Source organism: Hemicordylus capensis, chromosome 5, assembly GCF_027244095.1.
Source record: "Hemicordylus capensis ecotype Gifberg chromosome 5, rHemCap1.1.pri, whole genome shotgun sequence".
Classification (NCBI taxonomy): domain Eukaryota; kingdom Metazoa; phylum Chordata; class Lepidosauria; order Squamata; family Cordylidae; genus Hemicordylus; species Hemicordylus capensis.
Window position 1 is genome coordinate 89,739,950 of NC_069661.1, and position 20,810 is coordinate 89,760,759.

A 20,810-nucleotide genomic window follows, 5' to 3' on the forward strand; every position below is an offset into this window, starting at 1 on the left:
ATGGCACCTTCACTCTCTGCCTCGCTCTGAGCAAATTGTCTGCTTGACCACCAGAAGCCAGACCACTGCTGCCAAGTTGCTGTTCCCAGCTACAGCCTCTCTCCTTCAGCTGAAAGATTCACTGTTCACAAGCCTCTGATCCTGGTAATATGCTGCCTCCACAAGCCTTGGATCCCTCCATCCTTTCCCTTCCTTCTCCTTTCCCCCCCCCCTCTACTAATTTCTGATATCCCCAACCCATGCCAGTCCTCAACCTTCCTTACCCCCCCTTTCCCATCTATATCTGAATTGTATTAGGCTCTAGGAAGATTTAATACACACACATATGTTACTTAGAAACACTGGGTGAATATTGGTGCTGGCTAGGGTTGAAATATTGTTAGTAATACTGATAGAATGTTCTGCTTTCTGCTCAGTTAGATTGATGTTGTTATTCTTTTATACTCAATAAAGCCCATTGAATCATTTAGGATTGGTTTGACCTCCTCTCTTCCTTGTGCCCAGATCCTACATGGTCACTATATAAAAGAACTTGGTCACTTGGTGACACTGATGAGACAGGCCTAATTTTGTATGCTAGCTAATGAGCATATTTAGTATATAAATCAGGCCTGGACCATAACAATCTGGAGAGATTCGTCTACAGTTGCCACCGGCTTGCCTCAGGGACAGGCCTTCTCCATTGCTGTCCCGAGGCTTTGGAATGCGCTCTCTGTTGAAATCAGAATCTCCCCATCTCTGTCAACTTTTTAAAAGACAGTTAAGACACATTTGTTCACCCAGGCTTTTAATTAATTAGATTTAGAGTTTTTAATAGCTTATAACAGTTTTAACACTGTGTTAAATTATAAATTGTTTAATGTGTTCATGTTTTAATTCTGTTTTAGTTTGTATTGTTTTTTATTGCAAACTGCCCAGAGACGTGGGTTTTGGGCGGTATACAAATAAATAATACACTCACTTTTCTTATGAAGACTCTAACCTTCCTGAGATTCAAGGCAAAATGACCATAGCTCACCTTTCAACAAGTTTCTTAGCTGCACTCCTGACCTGGGAACTGATGCCACTAAGTCATGCCTCTCAAATCATACAAATCCCCAGAATCAACAAGGAAATTCCATCTTTATGCCTAACTACTTCCAAACCCCCATTGTTCTCTGTTGGGAGTCATCCTTATTGACCATTAATCCAGAGGGGCACAGATTTAGCATGAAACCTAACCACACAAAGCATCTCCCAACATCATTCCAGAGATTTTGATCCTCTGCTTCCTCACCACCACGCCCTACCTTATCTGCTGAGGACCCAGGCTCCACTTCCTTCTGTCAGAACAGGTAGTACAGGGTATCTTTCTTCTCCCGGGGACCTTCCCTTTTCTCCTTGATTGGATCCCCCTTCCTTTTCTAGAGTGAGTGTGTGTGTGTGTGTGTGTGTGTGTGTGTGTGTGTGTGTGTGTGTGTGTTGGTGTTGGTGTTGGTGTCAGGCTGGATTAGAAGGTCCCTTTCTTCTTGATCCAACTGCCTGAATCCTAGCAGCCCCCCGTGATTGGTATGGGCCAGCCCCACTGACCTCCCTCTCCCCAGAAGCTGGGTTGTGGAGGCAAGGTTCAGCCCTTCCATTCCCCCTTCCATCAGGAAATTAACACCTACTCTCCCGTGAAGGGCAGGATGGTGTTTCCCCTTCCCCTTGCCTTTCTCCTACCAACCAGAGTTGTCCTTTACTCCCACCTCTTCCTCCTCCAGAGTCCAGGACATGGGAGTGAGGTTCTTCCCTTCCTCCCTGCCCCCCCTCCCAGGGTTCCTTTCTCCTCTCCCCATCCTTTCCTTCCACTGGTTCTTCCACTGGTTTTTCTCTGTTTCTTGTTTCTGTCCTGAGGTTTTCCTAGTACTCCTTCTCTCCTGCCCTCCATCTCTCCCTCCTCTTCCACTGGTTCTTTTACCAGCTCTTCCCTTCTTCTCTCCCTGGGTTTTTCCAGGTATCTTCTATCCTCTGCTCACAGCCACTTGCTGGTGTGAATTTCAATTTGCCTCTTACCCCAACTAACAAGCAACTCTAATGAACAAGCAGGTTGGTGACAATTAAACTGCAATCCTATGCAGACTCATCTAAAGTCCCATGTAACTCAATGAATGCATAGGATCAGGCTGCACATGTTCTCTCATATTGTTTTCAGTGTACCAATATATTCTTGTACTTCTAGTAGCTTCACAGCTGTATACATTTTTTATTTGCATGTGAGCAAAGAACAATTTTATGAATTTCTGATGAGCCCTTCAGATTGTGTCTTTAATTTCTGTTCACATCTTCTTGTCCAATTAGCACAGTTAGACTGAAACACTTACTCAAGTTGACATGCAGTATACCATTTCAAGAACCTAATATTCTTGGGCTTTATGGATTTCAGCTCCCAGCCTGTCTTCATAGCTCATAACCTTTAATCCTCACATCAATCTTGGTGCTCTGTTCAATTACAACAGTGCTGTCTACTGAAAAGTAGTAGGAGCTCAAGGGAAGTTTGTGCAAACTTGCAAGTTTCTCATTCATTTTCATTTTTTAAAAAACTAGGAGGACAAAAAAATTCATTCAGATGTTCACTAGAATTCCCACTACACTTCTGTGATGTATTACATTTAATCTTGTTTTCAGTACTGCTAGCAAAATACTGTGTCTGATTGTTTTAGAAATTTTTATTAGCAAGCACTGTAGAAGATTCTCCAAGGAATTCAGAGCTTTAGATTGATTTTTTTAAACAAAATATTCCATATATTGTACAAGTATAGATCAAAAGAACCATTTCAGAATAATTCTTTGAGACAAAGAAATCACTTTGTTCTCCAAGCATTTCTGATATTCTGGTAGCTTCTTTTACTCCCTAACATTCCTGGTCTAAGACGAATGTTGTACAGTATACTTGCCTCTGTAAGAGCAGAAGGCCTCAGCATGAAGGAGGCCTGGGAAACTGAAGGAAATGATTTCAGTTTGGCAGAACAGGCCTATATGAGTGGTTTAGTCTGTGTGATCTCCTCAGGAGAGATCTAGGCCCAGATAAATGAGCAACCAGAATTAGTGCGAGTCCTCAATTAAATTGTGCCTGTTATTTAACCAATCTAAGTTTTCTTTCCCTGGGTATTTCCAGTAAAGTGTAAGTGCTAAGTACTTATTAGGAGAAGTCTGGTGTGTGCTGCTGTTCTATGTGGATTAGTGTCACTATACGATTTATTCACTAGGTGGCACTGGATTAAGTTGTATCAAGGGTGGAGTCAGAAGTTTCTTTCTTTCCTGTGCATTCAGCATACTGAAGGGTATCCTCTGGCCTTCTTATGACTTGGTGGTCAAAAGCCCAAAGTTTCCTAGCAACACTGGAAGTCTTTATCTTTAGTACTCCTATAGCATGGCCTGAATTGAAAGAAAAAATGCCTGCCAGACTGCCACAAAGCTCCACAAGGAGGGAGAATAATGTAATTAAATTCACTCCTATATGCTGTAGGGAAAGAAGTCGGCAATATTTATAAATCCTTTACCCTTGCTGAAGAGGGCCACAAACAAGACTGTTCAGGCCAAATTTGATGCCAATTTCTTCCCAAAGAGTAAAGTTTTTTATGAGAGGGCTTACTTCTAGCACAGAGCACAGAAGCCTAGAGAAATTATCCAGTCATTTGGTAGGGCTTTGCATAAACAGTCTGAAGATAGAAACATCTGCTGTGCAGATCTAGATATCTCTGTTAATTCATCCCTTCCTTGGTGTTCTTTCCTTCTGGCTTGTTCTTGAGTGCTTTAGGCAGTTTCAGGTGTATTACTTTAAAAACAATGACACACTCGAACAACCATCTTGCATAGGTTGCACACCTGAGCACTTACATTACGAGGGCTATGTCATGGAAATACAGATGGCATTCCCCATGTTATCCCCTCCAACACCTATTAGTCCATCTCCATCTGAGAAATGTGGCTTTTGTTGTCTTTCTGCATGTCAGTTGTTAATGGCATACTGCATCTGTCAAAGAGAAGAAACAAACCAAGAAACATCCAGAATAAAATATGAGAAACTCCCAGTAGTGGAGGGAAGCCAGTGATGGCCTGGGTTCAGCCTGTCTCTGCACCCCACCCCCTGTGTCACACATCAGCATCTGATGTCAGACGCAGGGGGCAGTAAGCCACACCCCCTGCATCTGATGTCAGATGCAGGGGGCATAGTTTAGCACACAAACAGGGCCACGCAGCCCCGTTTGAAAGCAAAATCAGCCAGTGCTGTATTGGCAGCATGGCCAGAGCAGCTCTTCAGGCAGGGAGAGCCGCTCCTGGCCATGCTGTGAACTGGATTTAGGTTGTGGCCGTGCTGAGCAGCCCTGGCCTAGCCAGTGTGCAATTGCCTCACAGTGAGGAGCATATTGTGGATCATTAGGCACTAGTGGAGGACACAGCCAACATTTTTCATTCAGACTAGAGACACTGAGAATTATTGATAGATATGTTTTTCAGACATTACATTGAATGTGTACGGGAGAGAAGCAGGATCATATATGCCATCCTACTCCCAACTTCTACCCAGTCAATGTAATGTGCATATATAATGTAATGTGTGTATAAATGTACGTGCATTGGATTATTTCCAAGTGACCAAAGAACTGTTTCCCCAGGATTCCTGATCATTGGATTAGATAAAATCAATTTGTGTAAATGTTACACTGAATGTGTGAAGGTTGGGAATGGGACAGCATATGAAAGCCTGTTTCCTCCTCCACACACTCAAAGTAACTTATTAACAGATGAAGCTGCCTTAGACCATTTGTCAATCTAGTTCAATATTATCTACAATAACTGGCAGTGGCTCTCCAGGGATTCAAGGATTCCCAGTCCTTCCTGAAGATGAAAGGGACTGAATATGGACCTTCTACATACAAAACATGTGCTCTGTGACTGAGCTATGGGCCCTTCCCATACATATGACATCAAAGCATTATCGTATACAAGTTCTATTTATCTTAAAATGTTATGAAACGTATCAGAAGCATGAAACCCTTCAAGGATCTTGGTTATTTTTAAATTACTGTATACTGTATAAAACACATGCATTTAATAGGATTTGTACAATTAAAATTCTGATGATTTGAAAAATTGTGACAGGAAAAAAAGAAGTAAGTAAGTTTGACTTTAAAGCTCTGTCTAATGTTTGGACAATGGAATAACATGGATAGAACATTTCCACAAAGAAGGGAGGGAGCAGCTCATGAATAATTGAGATCATGTTTTGATCAATAGCAAAACTCTATCCATTTTATTCACAATCTGAAAACTGGCATTCCACCAAGGAACTTTTTATAAACCTTAAATTTTTCATGCAAAACTATTGTATTCATAGATTCCAGAACTGGCCTAAGAAGTCCTGCCTTTATAGGCATTTATTTTTCTATAACTTTATGATCTTTTAGTGGCTTTGCGAAATCAGAATGGAATGATGCTGTAAATTCTATTGACAGCTTTTTGATTCTTAAGCGGACTTTTTATTGTATCTATATCCTTGTACAAATTGATGTGCAAGATCCTATTAGATTAGAAAGACAAATTGTTTGACATATAAAGGAATAATAAATGTCACTGTATTTATTTTGATGAAGGTCAATCAATAATGCGGGCTACAGAATTCATATGAAGCAACACACTTTTCCAGATATTAGGGCTTTTGATTGGAAAACGTTGACTTCTCAATATTAACAAAAGATGTAAATGTCAGATTTCCTAAATCGATAATCTGACAAACTTGAAAGCGTGTTGGTACTAACTAACTAGACGTCTTCCATATGTTAACACACTGTGTTTAATATACAAGGAATTATTTAATTATGCAGTGTTATTTGTTTGAATCAGGGGTTCCCAATGGCTAAAGGCCATTGTGGTTGGAGATGATGAGAGATGCAGTCCAACATCCTCTGGGTACCCAAGGTTGGGAATCATTGGTTTAAGGTTTGCTGACATAATTATGTCTGATTTTGCATCTCAGGAAAACACAGGCATAGCTTCTCCTCTGAATCAAGCAAATATCTCTATCAGGCCTGTTGCTGTCTTCCCACACATGCTTCTGAATGAGCAACTGCATAACTGAATTATTAACAACTGCATGGAACAACACTTACTGGCATATGGTGCCCAGTCCCAGAGGAAGAAATGTAATGAGTGCTGTGCTCAAATCTCCTCATGGTGAAAAGCCCAGTTCAATAGCTAGGCCTGTGCAGGCAGAGCTCCAAGGTCCATATGATAGCTCCCTCATCCATACAGGAGATGCACGAGATAGAAATGGAGGGCTGGTTTTCATTTTCCATATCCCTTCTGCAACCTCCATAGAAAAATTGGCACTTTTGCAGAGATTTAGACTGCGGCTTTGTAATTGAGTTCGTCAGCTGAGGGAAATGGATGCTCGGTATCTGTTTGTGCTTATGTTTCCTTCAGATGGATTTGGGAAATAGTGTGCAGTGTTGCATATAAGGACAGGAATTCTGAGAAAACACTTTGGGTGAGTTTATATTTTTTAAATAGGAAATATTCATCACGAATACCCCCCCCCCCCGCTTAATAGGAAATCCTCACCATGAATAAAGAACCCCCTGTAATTCTTCTACGGTTATTTGCTGTTATGAATTCTTCCATAGGCAGTTAAATAAAGGTGCGACTACATTTTTAAAAGATTGTATAAATTCAGACTCATCTGATGCAGTTTTTGAGAGTATACGCAGAGCACCGGCGGGGGATGCAAAGGACATTGATGCAAAGGACACTGCTTCTTGTGCTCTGTCTACCACGACTAGAAACAAATAGTCAAAGCCCTCCCAAGACATAACTAAAATATTATTAAAATGCCCTTCTCTGCTGCACCTTTTTCTATCAATATCACATAATCCCATCTCTACTAAGCCTTTGTGTTGACAGTTTTTAATTTTCTCTACAACTCTACATTTTAATACTTTGTTCATTTCTTGATGACCTTAAGAAATACCCTAAAATATAATCCAAACCTGACTTTGATTTCAAACAAGTATATACAGTAAAGGTATAACAATTCAATCAAATTATTACTAGTAATTCAGCATTGCTCCTCTGGGCAGAAATGGACAGATCTAAACATAATCTGGTTTCCTTTTCATTCTGCTCTCTTCCACAAAAAATCCCTAGATTTTTTTTTTTTAAACCCATCACATATTTTAACACATTGTTCCAAAGCATTTTCACACATTTTCTACCTAAATAACTGGTGTGATAATCCACTACAAAGTGTACATTTAATGAAGTGTTTTTACACAAATGTTTAGAATCCAAAGACATCCAGGATCCTGATCAGGACTAGGTGAATGGGGAAGAGAGAGCTCACTTTGTGTTCCTGTTGAAAGAATTGCTCTGGTCAAATGCACATCTCACTTGATGCAGACTGAATGTTGTAAGACATGGGATAACATCTCTGTGTAGATTTGTCTTCCAACTTGAATTTTGGGCATTCTGCTCATTTTAGTCCTATGCTTAATGTGTGACTATGAGTAAATAGTAAGGTTTTAATGCATCTGTTCCCAACAGTCAATGTTATATTTTAGAGGGGGTGGGGGGAAGCTGCCAAATGCAAGTTAAAAAGAACAAATGAGCAAGTGGCATTAGGGTGCAATCACAGTTATAAACATTTATATTAATTTGCCACTGATCAGATAGCAAATTTGTGCAATTGGTTTTAATTTATCTGGGCAAGTGCACATGGAAGCATATCCCACTTCCAATTACATTGGCCATTTGATCCATCTTTACGAAATTTCTTTCAGTAAGCTGTGTGCAGAACAGCAAGAGGGGAAAAGATCACTATGACTGAAGTTCTGAACCTGATTATGTCCCCTAAACATTTAAAGAATGTCCTAAGACCTAGACTACAGCTACAAACATTACGACTTAAGAGTCATAGGAATGTGATATGGAAAAATTGTAGAAGGCTGAGCATATTTTGTTTCCACAAGAACAGTGCCCAGCATTCAGACCAATAAAATGAAGATGCAGTGAGTGTGCAGTGTGTGCTACAGGCAATGGGCTCCCCCCCCCATCTCTCCTCCAAAGTCCACTGTGACCCTCTACAATATGTCCCTGAGAGCTGCATAGCCCCTAGGGGCATATTTTCAGAAGTAACAATTAGCTACAAAGAGAAGGGGAGATTGACAAAAATCTTCCCTTCCCCATAGCACATGCTACATGTTTGCTAGCCAATGTTATGTTAGTCGGGATGTCAGCCACTTTTAACAATATCCTGAATATTAATGTATAGAGCAACTAAAGCCTCCTGACCTTTTAATTTTTGCACTGTACTTGCTAGATGGGAAAGGAAACAACACCGTCATTAACCACAGTGACATTTTCTCTTTTGCTTCATTTTGGGTTTTTTGAAAAACACATTCAGTTTTAAATGCCAAACACTGTTCCAACCATTTGTTCTAAATAATATATTTCAAGATATTTTTGCAAGAGCAAATTGTAGGCTGGAACTAGGACAATGAAGGAGACATGTGGCCACTGTCAAAAAACAGCAGCCACACTCCTCTTCCTCTCTCCCCTGATAATAGTACAACATGTATGAGGTGATATCATCAGGTGTTCGCCAATTTTCATTGGCATTTGCTTGCAGGAGTAGGAGCCTCCAAGTACAATGATCTAACATGCTGGAGCTCCTATCTGATGTTTCCAAAGAAAAGGAGCACTGTGCTGCTGTCCGGAAGAGGGTTAGAGTCATTCTGCAGCAGCCTCATCACCTTTTAAGTTCTGCAATAGCCCCAGGAGTCCCTACCACTGATAAAGGGCTATCTGCCATGTCAGCCTTTATGCTTTGTAACACTAGAGATTACCAAGCAATATGAATGAACCCCGCTGCCTATTAAGATATTCAGGGGAGGTTCGTCTGAGGGTGCCACCAGCTCGTCTGGTGGCAACTCAATGGTGTGCCTTCTCAGGACTGTGGAATGCACTTCCTGCTGAGATTAGAGCTGCTCTATCCCTGCTGGCTTTTAGGAAACAACTAAAGACACATCTCTTCAGCCAAACCTTTTAGTTAGTTGCTGTTTCTATGGAAGTCAGAATTTTGTTTTAACTGTTAAATTCTTGGCTTTATTCTTGTTTTGTTTTATGCTGTAAACCTCCTAGAGACTTCGGTAGTGGGTGATATACAAATTTATTTATTTAAGTAAGTAAGTAAGTAAGTAAGTAAGGGAGGAGCTGATACAGGGCTACCTGGTTTTGATAGCAGCTATATGTCTTTTGTCATACTTGTTTCTAGTTCCATTCTTGTTACAACCTTGGTTTGGGTCTCATGATCCTATGCTGAAGAAGTCTCATTTCATCTGTATAGTCATAAATCTCCATAAAGAGCTGATGATTCTAGTCTAGTCCCGTGCTACATTACAAAATGCTGAAATGTACCATATTAACATATTTAATATTGTAAAGGTGTACTATTTACATATGTACTAACATATTTACTATTGTAGTATTTGTGACAAATGTCTTGTGTTGAAGAATAAAGTTGGAGTCTTAATATTGCTTTAAAGGTGTGTGTGTGTGTGTGTGCGCGCGTGCACAGGCATGCACGTGCACACGTGGTTTAATTACAAAATCTGTTGGTTCTGATTGAATAAATTACATGATTAAATCCTACACTGGATACAGAACAGTGAAAGTTATATTAAAAAGTCATTATATTTGTAACTCAGAGCAAGGCATTATAATTAAAAGGCAATTGGATGAAATTAGCTCTGAGACTACATGCTTTTAAGCAGGATTTGCTAAATGAACATTAACAGTTAACATGTGCCTTTTATTAGCTTGTCTACTTTCTCTCCCACACACTGAGCAAGTCTTTACAGCCAAAGTTAAAAAGCTTAAATGTCAATGAAACAGACACATGAAAGACACCCACACAGAGCTGTGCCATTGCACTCCGGCTGTACCCCAGCCCATTAGATTTTCATTCTAGTCCAACCTATTGATAAATCAAAGCAGAAAACCCTGCTTAGTAGCATGGGCTACAATGCACTCCTTGTAGTCATAATGGCCTGAATGATGTTTTGTTTCATGCAGCTGTGTATCATGGAAAACGTACAGCTGCTTGGTGTATTATTCCTCATCTCTCTATTTGGTCATCAACAACCAGGTATTGTAAAGACGAAGTTTGTTTTGCTTCATCATTACTGTGCTTTAAATAGGTACCTCTTGCATGTTTTAACAGGCTGTGGAAAACCATTTTCCATGGACCATGACAAAATAGGACAACTGTTTAGCCTAGTCAGGGGCGTAACTACTATTAGGCAAGGGGAGGTGGCTGCCTGGGGGCCCCCACACCTCGAGGGGCCCCCCAGAGGCAAGTCACATGTGAAGTGTGTGTGTGTGTGTATCAGCGAGGGGCCTGTTTTAAAATTTTGTCTCTGGGCCCACTCCAGCCTTGTTACACCCCTGAGCCTAGTAGCTTTCTGTCAAGGCTGGGTGAATTCTCTATAGGCTTACCATGCAAGTCTGCTTCATAATGTGGCAAACTGAGAACCTCCATTTATGTTTTCTAAAGAAGAATGTCTCTTATCTTCATTGTAAAGTATGGCCTTGGCACATGTTGACTTTTTTCACACAAAGCACAGCAGCCCACCAATCCAAGAGTGGGATGCATGCATTTGTCCCATGTCTTTCCAAACTGTAACCACACTGCTAATGTGTTCACAGTGGCTCTGTTGTTTTTGGCACCATAGCTGAAGTTTGATTCGGTCACCCCCTCCCAGCTGAAAAATATTTTAACCCCAGCTTGAACTTGAGCTATTCAGGCTCCTCATTCACCACAGTGAGAGAGAGAGAAAAGCAAAGCAAGGCAAGGTTGGTGTCCAGCCACCACCTCCTTTCTGTTCACGTCGTCAACTGGAGGGGGTCTCTGGGGTGGCAGCTGAGTTGACCTGCAGCTCCATGGAGAGAGGAATGGCAGCAGAGGGCTAGGATGTGGACAGGCAGGCAAGGGACACCCAGAGCAGCCCGCTGGAGGAAGGAAGGCAGGGAGCCTGGTTAGCGCCGCCTGATGACATCAGCTGTTAAGCCCAGGGGCATTAAGCAGGATGGCCAAAGCAAACAGACGGGGAAGGAGAGTGCGGGAATGGAGGCAGGGTGACAACACAAGGGAGATAAGATAGGGTATGGCATGTGTGGGAGATGAGAGAAGCATTCAGGAGAATGGGGGAACAAAGTTTGCTGGGTGTGGAGGGGGGGAGAGAAATTGGAGGAGAATGTGAGAGAAAGCCATGGAGGCAAAGATGGCAGAGAAATGAAAGGACAAATAAGAGATTTAGGAGGTGGGAAAGCAAAGAGAAAGGCTTCGAACAGAGAAGGAGAGAGAAGGGAGCAGAAAAAATAATGGAGGTGAAGAGAAACAAGGGAGAACCCACTAAAGCTGGAGAGCCCATTTAGAGGGAAAACCAAAAGTTGGGAGTGAATCCCCCACAGTAGCCACAGCAAGGAGTGGACAGGGAGTGTTCATGCTTGCCCACTCTAGACCTTCAGTCTTGCAATGTGAGGTGGCATAATGGGATCCTCACCTTCTCAACCCCCTGGAATGTATAGAGCACCATACAAAGGTGGCCCAAGGCTGTGGTCACTTTAAGTAGTGTCACCAATTGCAACCTGAATGGGCAACTGATATGCTTGAGGCGCAGAACCATGAATCCTGATCCCATTTGGCTGAAGTCCATTGATCATCTATCCTAGGAATAGCTCAAGATGAGGTTCCTTGACCCGATTGACGAGAAGCAACTATATGTATTTATATTGCTGGAATGCTGTTAGAATCAGAGAGAAACCTCTTTTATAGGGATATGCAAAATGTTTTGCTGTCAAAACATTTGTTGAAGCATGTTGAGCCAGTGTGGTGTAGTGGTTAGAGTGCTGGACTAGGACCGGTGAGACCCGAGTTCAAATCCCCATTATTCAGCCATGAGACTAGCTGGGTGACTCTGGGCTAGTCACTTCTCTCTCAGCCTAGCCTACTTCACAGGGTTGTTGTGAGGAGAAATAACTGATTAAGAATGGGTATATATACCAACTTTAATCAATCAGAAGCAATTCAATCAAATTTCCTAAAAAACATAGCGTAGTGGTTAGAGTGCTGGACTAGGACCTTGGAGACCCGAGTTCAAATCCCCATTCAGCCATGATATTAGCTGGGTGACTCTGGGCCAGTCACTTCTCTCTCAGCCTAACCTACTTCACAGGGTTGTTGTGAGGAGAAACTTAAGTATGTAGTACACCGCTCTGGGCTCCTTGGAGGAAGAGCGGGATATAAATGTAAATAAATAAATAAATTTTGACTTGAATTGGGCCTTTTCAAGTGCTTCAAGCTTGAAACAAAACACTCTTTAAATAAAGGACCTGTTTTGAGCTTGGAGCAAAACCACCTCATTTTGATCGAAACATTTTGACATTTTGAGAGCCATTTTGGAGGCCTGTTTTTTCCTTGCTGATTTCTTCTCTGGCACTGGCTTCTGGTTGGGCTGCAATTTCCTTATTTCTTTGTTTGCTTATCATACAAATAAAGTGTTGTCAAGGGGAACTGTGCCGCCACTAGCTGCGGGGAGGATTTGGGAGCCCAAGGAGGGAGTTTCACTTTGTATCTAAAGGGAGAGGGACTGGAAGGCTGAGAGAGGCCTTATAGTGTGCCTGTCTTGAGGAGGATACATCAGAAGAGGAGGAAGGCTCAGAGACTGAAGCAGCAGAGAACAGAGTGGTAGTGGTGGGTGGAGAGAGAGACAGAGAGAGAGAGCGCCTGCTGGCTTATTTATCTCCTCTTTTTTTCAGTGCCAGCCAACAGCTTCCCCCCACCTTTAAAAAAAAAAGTACCAACAGCCCCAGTGGTTTTAAATTGTACCAACAGCCCCAGTGGTTGTACTAAGCAGCACCCAGTGATTGTGCTGTGATTTTTTTCTTCCTTCTGTGGCCGTTTCTTCTTCTTGCCCTTAGTGGCTTTAATAACTGGAGTGCTGTGCTGACTGTTTTTAATTCTTCTTTTGAAGCCCCAAGCTGCACCTTTGCTGCTGTTTTGTGCCTGGTTTGGACTTTTTCTTCTTCTTTTGGTAGACTGAAATGTTTTGTGACTTCTGTCTGGATACCAGCCTGCCAGGAATTCTCTCTGTTTTCCTGGTGTTTGGTGGGGTATTGTTTTACCAGCTTTTTATTTTTTTATTTTTTGAGTGGGTGGGTGCCTTTTTGGAACCCTCTTGCCCTGCCCTCAGCTGTTGAATCCCAGTGTCTGCTTGGTCCAAGTGCCTCTGAAAGCAGCACCTGGCCAGACTCCAGCAGAGGATACCGGAGGGTAAGCCCTAAGGCCCCTCCCTCATTCTGGTTAGAGCTTTAAATAGCGCCTAGTTTGGGGAATTGATTAGGCTAGGTAGAACTGTAGGGCAGGAGGGGTGGGTTAGGAGTAGGGATGTGTGAAAACAGATCCGATGTCAAACAGGTTTGACATCGAACCTGTTTGTTTCGATGATCCTATATCGAACCAAACCCCCTTGGTTTGGTTCACTATTGGACCCACCCCCACACTGGCCATTTGGGCAAGGGGGCTCATGATCTTTGTGTGTGTGTATGTATGTATGTATGTGTGCATGTTTTGTACTCAAACCTTCCAGGGGGGTTTTCCAAGTCTGTGGTGGGACTCTGGAAATTCCCCCACCAATCTCCATTATGCAGCAAATAGACCTGTTCAGGTAGTCTTCGGCCTTTTCCGGGCATCACTCCCATTGTGGTGGCCATTTGGGAAGCCGCTGCACATGCCCAATGGGCCTCTGTTTGGCCTTGGTCATGACTCAGCTACGCAGAGGCCCATTGGGCATGTGCGGCAGCCTACAAAATGTCAAACATGTTGGGGGTGAGGCTTGGAAGGGGCCGACGACTGCCCAAACAGAGTGATTTGCTGCATAATGGAGGCTGGCGGGGGGGGGACCTCCGGAGACCCCAAAACTGAACTGAATGGGGGGGGTTGAGGGGTTGCATAACCAAACTGGCCTGGTCAAGTTCAGGACTCGAACTGAACTGGACCAGCCAGTTTTGTGCACATCCCAAGTTAGGAGAGGCCACATCAATCCTCTTTCCCTTCCCTTAGATGCACCCCATTGTTGCTCACTCCCACCCCCACAAAGCCTGCTTCTTTCTTTGGGGGGATTTGTTTTTTCTAGCTTCTGTGTATGCACTACAATGCTATCTATAGCACTGTGTGCGGCACACACCGCATAAATAGGCCACCCCAACATCACACCCCTTTTAAAAATACCTGCCTTAAAGGCGCTTCCCCCCTTCACAGTTAGGGCTTGAATTTTTAAAAACCCAAGCTATCTGGGAGGGTACAAGGCAGAGGCAGGAGCAGAGTGGCAGTCAAAGGGAGGGTTAAGGTCATGGTGGGTGACAGCAAGAGGGGCCTACACCCTGAGCCGTTCCCACGGCTGTGGCTGCATGCAGGCTCATATTTCCAGGGAAGGGTAGTCCTGTCCTGCAGCACAGCCACCAGTGGTGGCTGAGCTAGAATTAGGGGGAGGGGAGATCCTCCCCATTAGGGAAGAAGCTCTTCCTGTGGCAGTGGAGACAGCTGTGATCGTGTTGGCTGCTAGCCCAGCCAGATTAGTCCCACCATCCCTCCCAATCCCCCTTGGCAGTGCAGCTGATCAGTCTGAAACTGAGGAGGAGCAGAAGGAACTACTGCTGCTTCCTGGACCCTCTCAGTCGCAGACCAAGGGCAGCAGTGGTGGTGGTGGCCCTCAGAAGGAACCAGCAGGCCCAGTGTACCACCACCACCAAAATGGTCTCAGACCAAAAGCAGCATGGTGTGGGGTGACTTTGTTCTCTGCCATGGTGACCCACACCATGCTGACTGCATCCACTGCAGGACATAGGTCAGCAGAGGTAAGGACCAAAAGCGACTTGGGATGACGGGGATGCTGTAGCACCTGCAATGGCATCACCTGAGGGCCATGCTCCTGCTGGCAGCAATAGGCCTGGTGGTGTGCTCTTGGTTGACAGCAAGGCTCTTGCTCCCATGCAGGGTACGTTGCCTGCACGGAGGGGGCAGTTGGTGGGCATGCAGTCTGATTGCTCAAAGCCTCATCTCATCACCCAGGCCATTGCCAAGATGACCACATTGGACAGCCAGCCATAGGTGGTGGAGAGTGCCAGCTTCCACTGGCTGCTCCTACTGCTTGCCACCAACTGTAAGTTCCCCTCATGTACCCCTTCAGCAGGTAGGTGCCCCCCTTGCTGTACTGGAAATGCAAGGAGGCAGTGTCAGGGCTGCTGTGCACTGCAGCACCTGATACAAGTGTGAACATCACTGCTGATTTGTGGACCAGTGACAGTGGGCTGCACATTTCAGTCCTGTCCCTCATAGCACACTGGTGGGGGCAGGAGAGTGAGGGGACATCTGCTGCTGGTGGCATGGCCATCTGCTCCTATGCAGCAAATCACAGGTGGGCTGTGCTGCATGTGGAGGTGCTGGAAACTAACATGGCAGATGAGCTGTCAGCCACCCTGGATTGCCAGATGGAGGGATGGCTTTCTGGGCAGCCAAACCTTCACCGAGGGTTCATGGTGACTGACACTGGACTGTAATCTGAGGAACCAATCAGGTGGAGACATCAGGCCTAGTCAAAGAAGCAGGAGGTCAAAGGCCAGAAATAAATCCACATCAGTTCTCAGGAGCAATCAAAAAGCATAGTCAAGGGGAAAAAGAGGATCAGGAACCAGGAATCATGACAATCTGGGTATAACAGAGAGGAAGCCTGTGCAACGATGTTGCTTCAGCAACTGATTATTGCATACTGAGTGAGCTTTTATATAGCCTTAACTGCAGACTCCTTGTCCTCAGAGCTCTTGCTGTCTGACCTCCACATAGGTCCTGGTCCATGACAATAGGTCTTGGTCCATGACAAGGCTACATCATCAATTAGCATCATTATGCATGGGATTCGAAGGAAAACATGGTGTCCCCTCACTGCTGGTCATATTCTCTCTCTCTCTCTCTCTCTCTCTCTCTCTCTCTCCCCTGTAGTAACACACACACAGACAGCATTTGATAGCAATGTAATCACTGTTCAACAGATCAGTTCAGCAACATTTATATGTTACACCACTTGAGAACTTCCTGAACACAGCACTCAGGATGCAGTCCAGGGTCTTATCTGCTGTAGTCAAATTTTACTACAGGCACAGTCATTTATCATATCTAAAGATCTTGATCACAATTGATCACAATTTGAATGTAGAAAAAGATCACAATTTGAATGTACATTTACTGTAGTATGTAGCTGAAGAAACATTTTATTTCAAATTTCTGTCAGTTAAATGAAGCTGTGAATAAACTTGTTCAGAAGAAATGCAATTTTTCTTTCCTGATCCCCCTCAAAACTTTCTGAAACAGTGAGTGTAAGTGCATTAAGATTCATGACTGACTATGGAGAAACTGGAGATACATAAAACTGGAGAAAAACTCTCATCATGACAAACCTTCTAGACTCTTGTTTAGGGTTTTAGATAGATCGCTGTGGTAATTTTTGTATTTGCTACCACCACAGAGATAAGGAACATTTGCATGTCAATGCATTTGCAGTCACAGAAGATGTTGTCTTTAGCAAAAAATGTCACTGCAAGTTCAAAAGAAACTTGAATAAATATGGACGCAAGATAGATTGATTGACCTTGATTTTTCCAGAGTAAACTCCCAAGAGAGTTTGTTAGACTCCATGGATGGACATCTACGTGGCCTGGTTTTCTAAGCAGAAGAATGAATACTAGGAACTAGCAGATCATTATCTCATTAATAAAGATAATGTAATAAATTACCTTATTAATGAAGCTTATAAAAAGAATAAAATCCACAGGAAGAAAGGAAGGAAGAAGGAAGGAAGGAAGGAAGGAAGGAAGGAAGGAAGGAAGGAAGGAAGGAAGTGCTGACTAATAGAGGTAAACGACAAATATTTTGTGTTTGTAAAGAGTACACTTTAAACTGTTGCTGAGCAATACTAGAAGTCCAAAGAGGCTGCAAAGGGGGTTATGTATCGCTAGCATCTCTTTACTTCATCACTTTTCCTCTCCATTAATACTGCTCTTCGATTTCCTTTAACAGTTAGTGTCATGAATGTCAGTGTTGAGAGTATATTTACAGTAGTCCCATTCACATGTTATATTTAGCTCGTGTGTACAACAAGTGTGCAGTGTACACAGGAACAGATCTGTGCACGGATCTTGTCATCCGCATGTTATGTTGAACACAGGTACAGCACTACACTTCCTATCTGTACCATGCATTTGAGGAGCCTGTACCCAGGTTCATTTTTAACATGAACACAGATACAGTTGTTCACACAAAAACATGTTTGAGTGTACAGACATCTGTACACTTGTACAGCATAATGTCTGAATCGGGCTAGTGTTGGCCTCAGAAACTGGTTCCACCAGAAGCTAATTTAATCGTTGGTTAAATACATAGGGCAGCTTCACACAACACTGGGAACTGGTGACTTGGCCAAACCACAAGTTTCTGGAGTGCGTGTGTGAGCCCAACTTCCAGTATTGGAAAAGCTACGTCAATAATGGCTGGTTTTGTTAGCTGTTTAGTGTATTTGGAGACTGTTTATTTGCAAGTTGGGTCTTCACTGAAGCTCTCAGCCAATCAACAGTTTAAACTTTATTTCCCGAGAATATAAACGAGGGAGTAGTTCTTACCTCCTCTTCTCAATAGGCTCTGTGTGATCAATAGGGGCTCCTTTAAAGCTGCCCCTGCTTCTTTGTGCATTGGACTGGGCATAGAGGGGGAGACACAATTTTCACATCCCTCCCTCTAAAAGCATTTACCAGTTGTATAAATATGTTCCACCCTCAGGAACAGATTTATAAAAGTATGAACAGCTTCTGCTAGGAGTGAAGAGATGAGAAAATTGCTCCCCCCACCACCCAGTGTCCAGTCCACTGTGCAAAGCAGCCTTCCGCACAGAGATATTGAAGGCTTCTTGCAGACCCACAGCCCTCCTTTCTTCTCTGGAGGGCTGCAGACCATGTTGGCCAAAGTGTTCTGAAACACAAGTAAGAGACACTGTATTTTGCTTTGTTCTGCCCTCCCGAAATGGTAACACTTCCCCTAGCTAGAGAGAGAGAGAGAGAGAGAGAGAGAGAGAGAGAGAGAGAGAGAGAATAAATGACTGAATGTAACATATGAACTAGCTTATTGTATCCATATTTTAGCTTCTGTGACTCACCTGTTTCTCCTAATGCTCATATGTATAAAGTAGAAAGTTAAAGTACAGCAAAGAAATTTCAAAGTCATTACTAATCAAATGATTTCAAAACTATTTCAGCTAGCAGTAGAATATTAAATGAAAGAGGAGACAGATATGACAGAAAGCCTAAAGCTGTGCCCTTATATAATCAAGGATTCGAAGGCCGCTGGGTAGTGGATTTCTGGCCAGTGAAGGAATCACACCAGAACTTGACAAGTCATTCATTACAATAGAGCAGTCTATTAATGTATCTCCTTTTTTCAAGGTTACTGAATGAATGAACAAACAAACCCACAGACCTTCCTTTGTGAAAACTGGTAGAGCAATGCAAGGGGAAGCACGCTTGTTTATTTAAAATGGCTGACATGATGTGCAGTATTACATCGTTGTAGCGCTCTACTCCTAAGCTGCTGTGGACTCATATGCACCCCCAGTGCTCTTCAGAGCTAGTGGTTGAGCAAGCAGTCCTAGTGCATTGGTTTCCAGCCCAGCAGCCCAGCGATGGAGTGTTATGGCAGCACAATGCTGCTCATTATGTCAGCCAATATTTTTATCTCATTTTTCAACTGCATGGTCCCCATGGTCTCCATGGCGGCATACCAATCATTCTTTAAAATAACACTGTAATACTGTATTTAAGAACTGTGCACCAAGGAACAGTTAACAAGCTTTTCTTTTAAAAATTGCATTTTGAATTGGGGGGAGGGGGCAATCCAGAGTTGCACTGTGCGAATAAGGCTCTATATAAGTAGAGGGACTCCATTGTTTTGGGCAGTTGTGTACATGCTTTAGGGAAGCCCAAGGCCTATCCTTTCCTACCACATGGCAGGAACTACTATTTGCTCAGATCTTAGTAGCACCTGCAAGACTCTAGATTATGGTAGTGTTGGAATGGAAATTTCTCCAAAGCAAAATTCAAGGGGGCATTTCAGGATCTCCCAAGGAGAATTTTCTCCAATGGTTTCTCCACATCCATCTATATGCCCATGGTGATTTTTTAAAATTGATTATATCTGAGTATTAAATTGAGCATTAATCTCATTAAATGTGCTTCTAAACATTAATTATTTCATTGCTCAAGAACACGGGAAATTTTCCTTGACTTGGATTAGCTGGGCTGAAACATGATAAAGCAGCACCCCAGTGTGTGTGTGTGTGTGTGTGTGTGTGTGTGTGTGTGTGTGTGTGTTGCAAAGTGATAAATCAGTTTGCATGTAAGGTATGTAATCAATCTGTTTTCTTAGTTTCAACTCTTCACTATCCCCACATGCTTGTCTGTCATACAATAATAAATACAACTTGCAGCAGCAATGTGAGACAACTGTTCATAAATGACCAAATCTGCAGGTGTGTCTATATTACTTAGCGGACAGAATGTCAGATTTCTGCTTACAGAAACCTGGGTTAAGCTCAAGGTTCCCTGGATTACCATAGTTCAGCCATTACCTCTTGGCCTGTCCCTATCTCGCAGGATTGTTGTGATGATAAAATGAGATAATCCCCATGTATTCCACCGTAACACTTAGGAAGAAGGGGAGATAAAATGTAATGAACAACTGATTTTTCTTCCCTTCATTGAGAATCTCTTTCCTTTTGTTACCCTGAGCAGTGTGTGTGTGTGTGTGTGGCGGGGTGGGAATCATTTTCTTAATTTTAGAACAAGGATATTTCAGCCCCTGGCGTGGTTTTATATGTCCTTGCTAATGGTTTGGAAAAGGAATTCCAAAACTTATGAGTCTTGACCAACTGTGGAGTTTGATGCATATTAAGACTGATCTCACATGCAGCCTAACCCAGGCTAGGGATGCCTAGCCTGGATTAGGCTGCATGTGAAAACCACCAGGATTGGGCTCAATCCTGACAGGCCAGCACCACCTAGCTTGGCTTTTCAGCCTGGATGCTAGCCGAGGTTAAGTAAACGAGTGCTCCCTTAACCCGGGCTCAGAGGCGTAACTAGGGAAAACGGCGCCCGGGGCAAGCACTGAAATGGTGCCCCCCCACTGAGCCCCCCCACCGCCCCCCCAACATACTACATTATACTTAGGTTTTTCCTCACAAGTGCCCGCCGCCGCCACCAAGCCAGGCCACTGACTGGCCACCAGGCGCCAGCAAAGCAATGGGGGGGCCACGAGCAGCATGGAAGGGACCGCTCGTGGGGAAGGGGGCACCAACGCGCTCCCTTGACTGCTGCAGCACTGCTGCACTGAGCAGGAAACATTTGTATTAACAAAAAATAAAAAAAAAATAAAAAAAATTGGTCATGGTGGCGCCCCCCACGTGACCAGAAAAGATGGCGCCCGGGGCACGTGCCCCCCTATAGTTACACCTCTGCCCGGGCTTGCTGTTCGTGTGCAAGCCAGGCGGCTTCCAGCCCGGCTGCACATAGAGGTGTGCCTAGAGCACCCACCTCTTTGGGGAATCCCCCAATGCATTGTGTGAGTCGTGTGGTGCATTGTGGGATTCCTGGAGGCTGGGACACGTTCCAGCCTCTGTTTACCAGCACTGCTGGGAGCA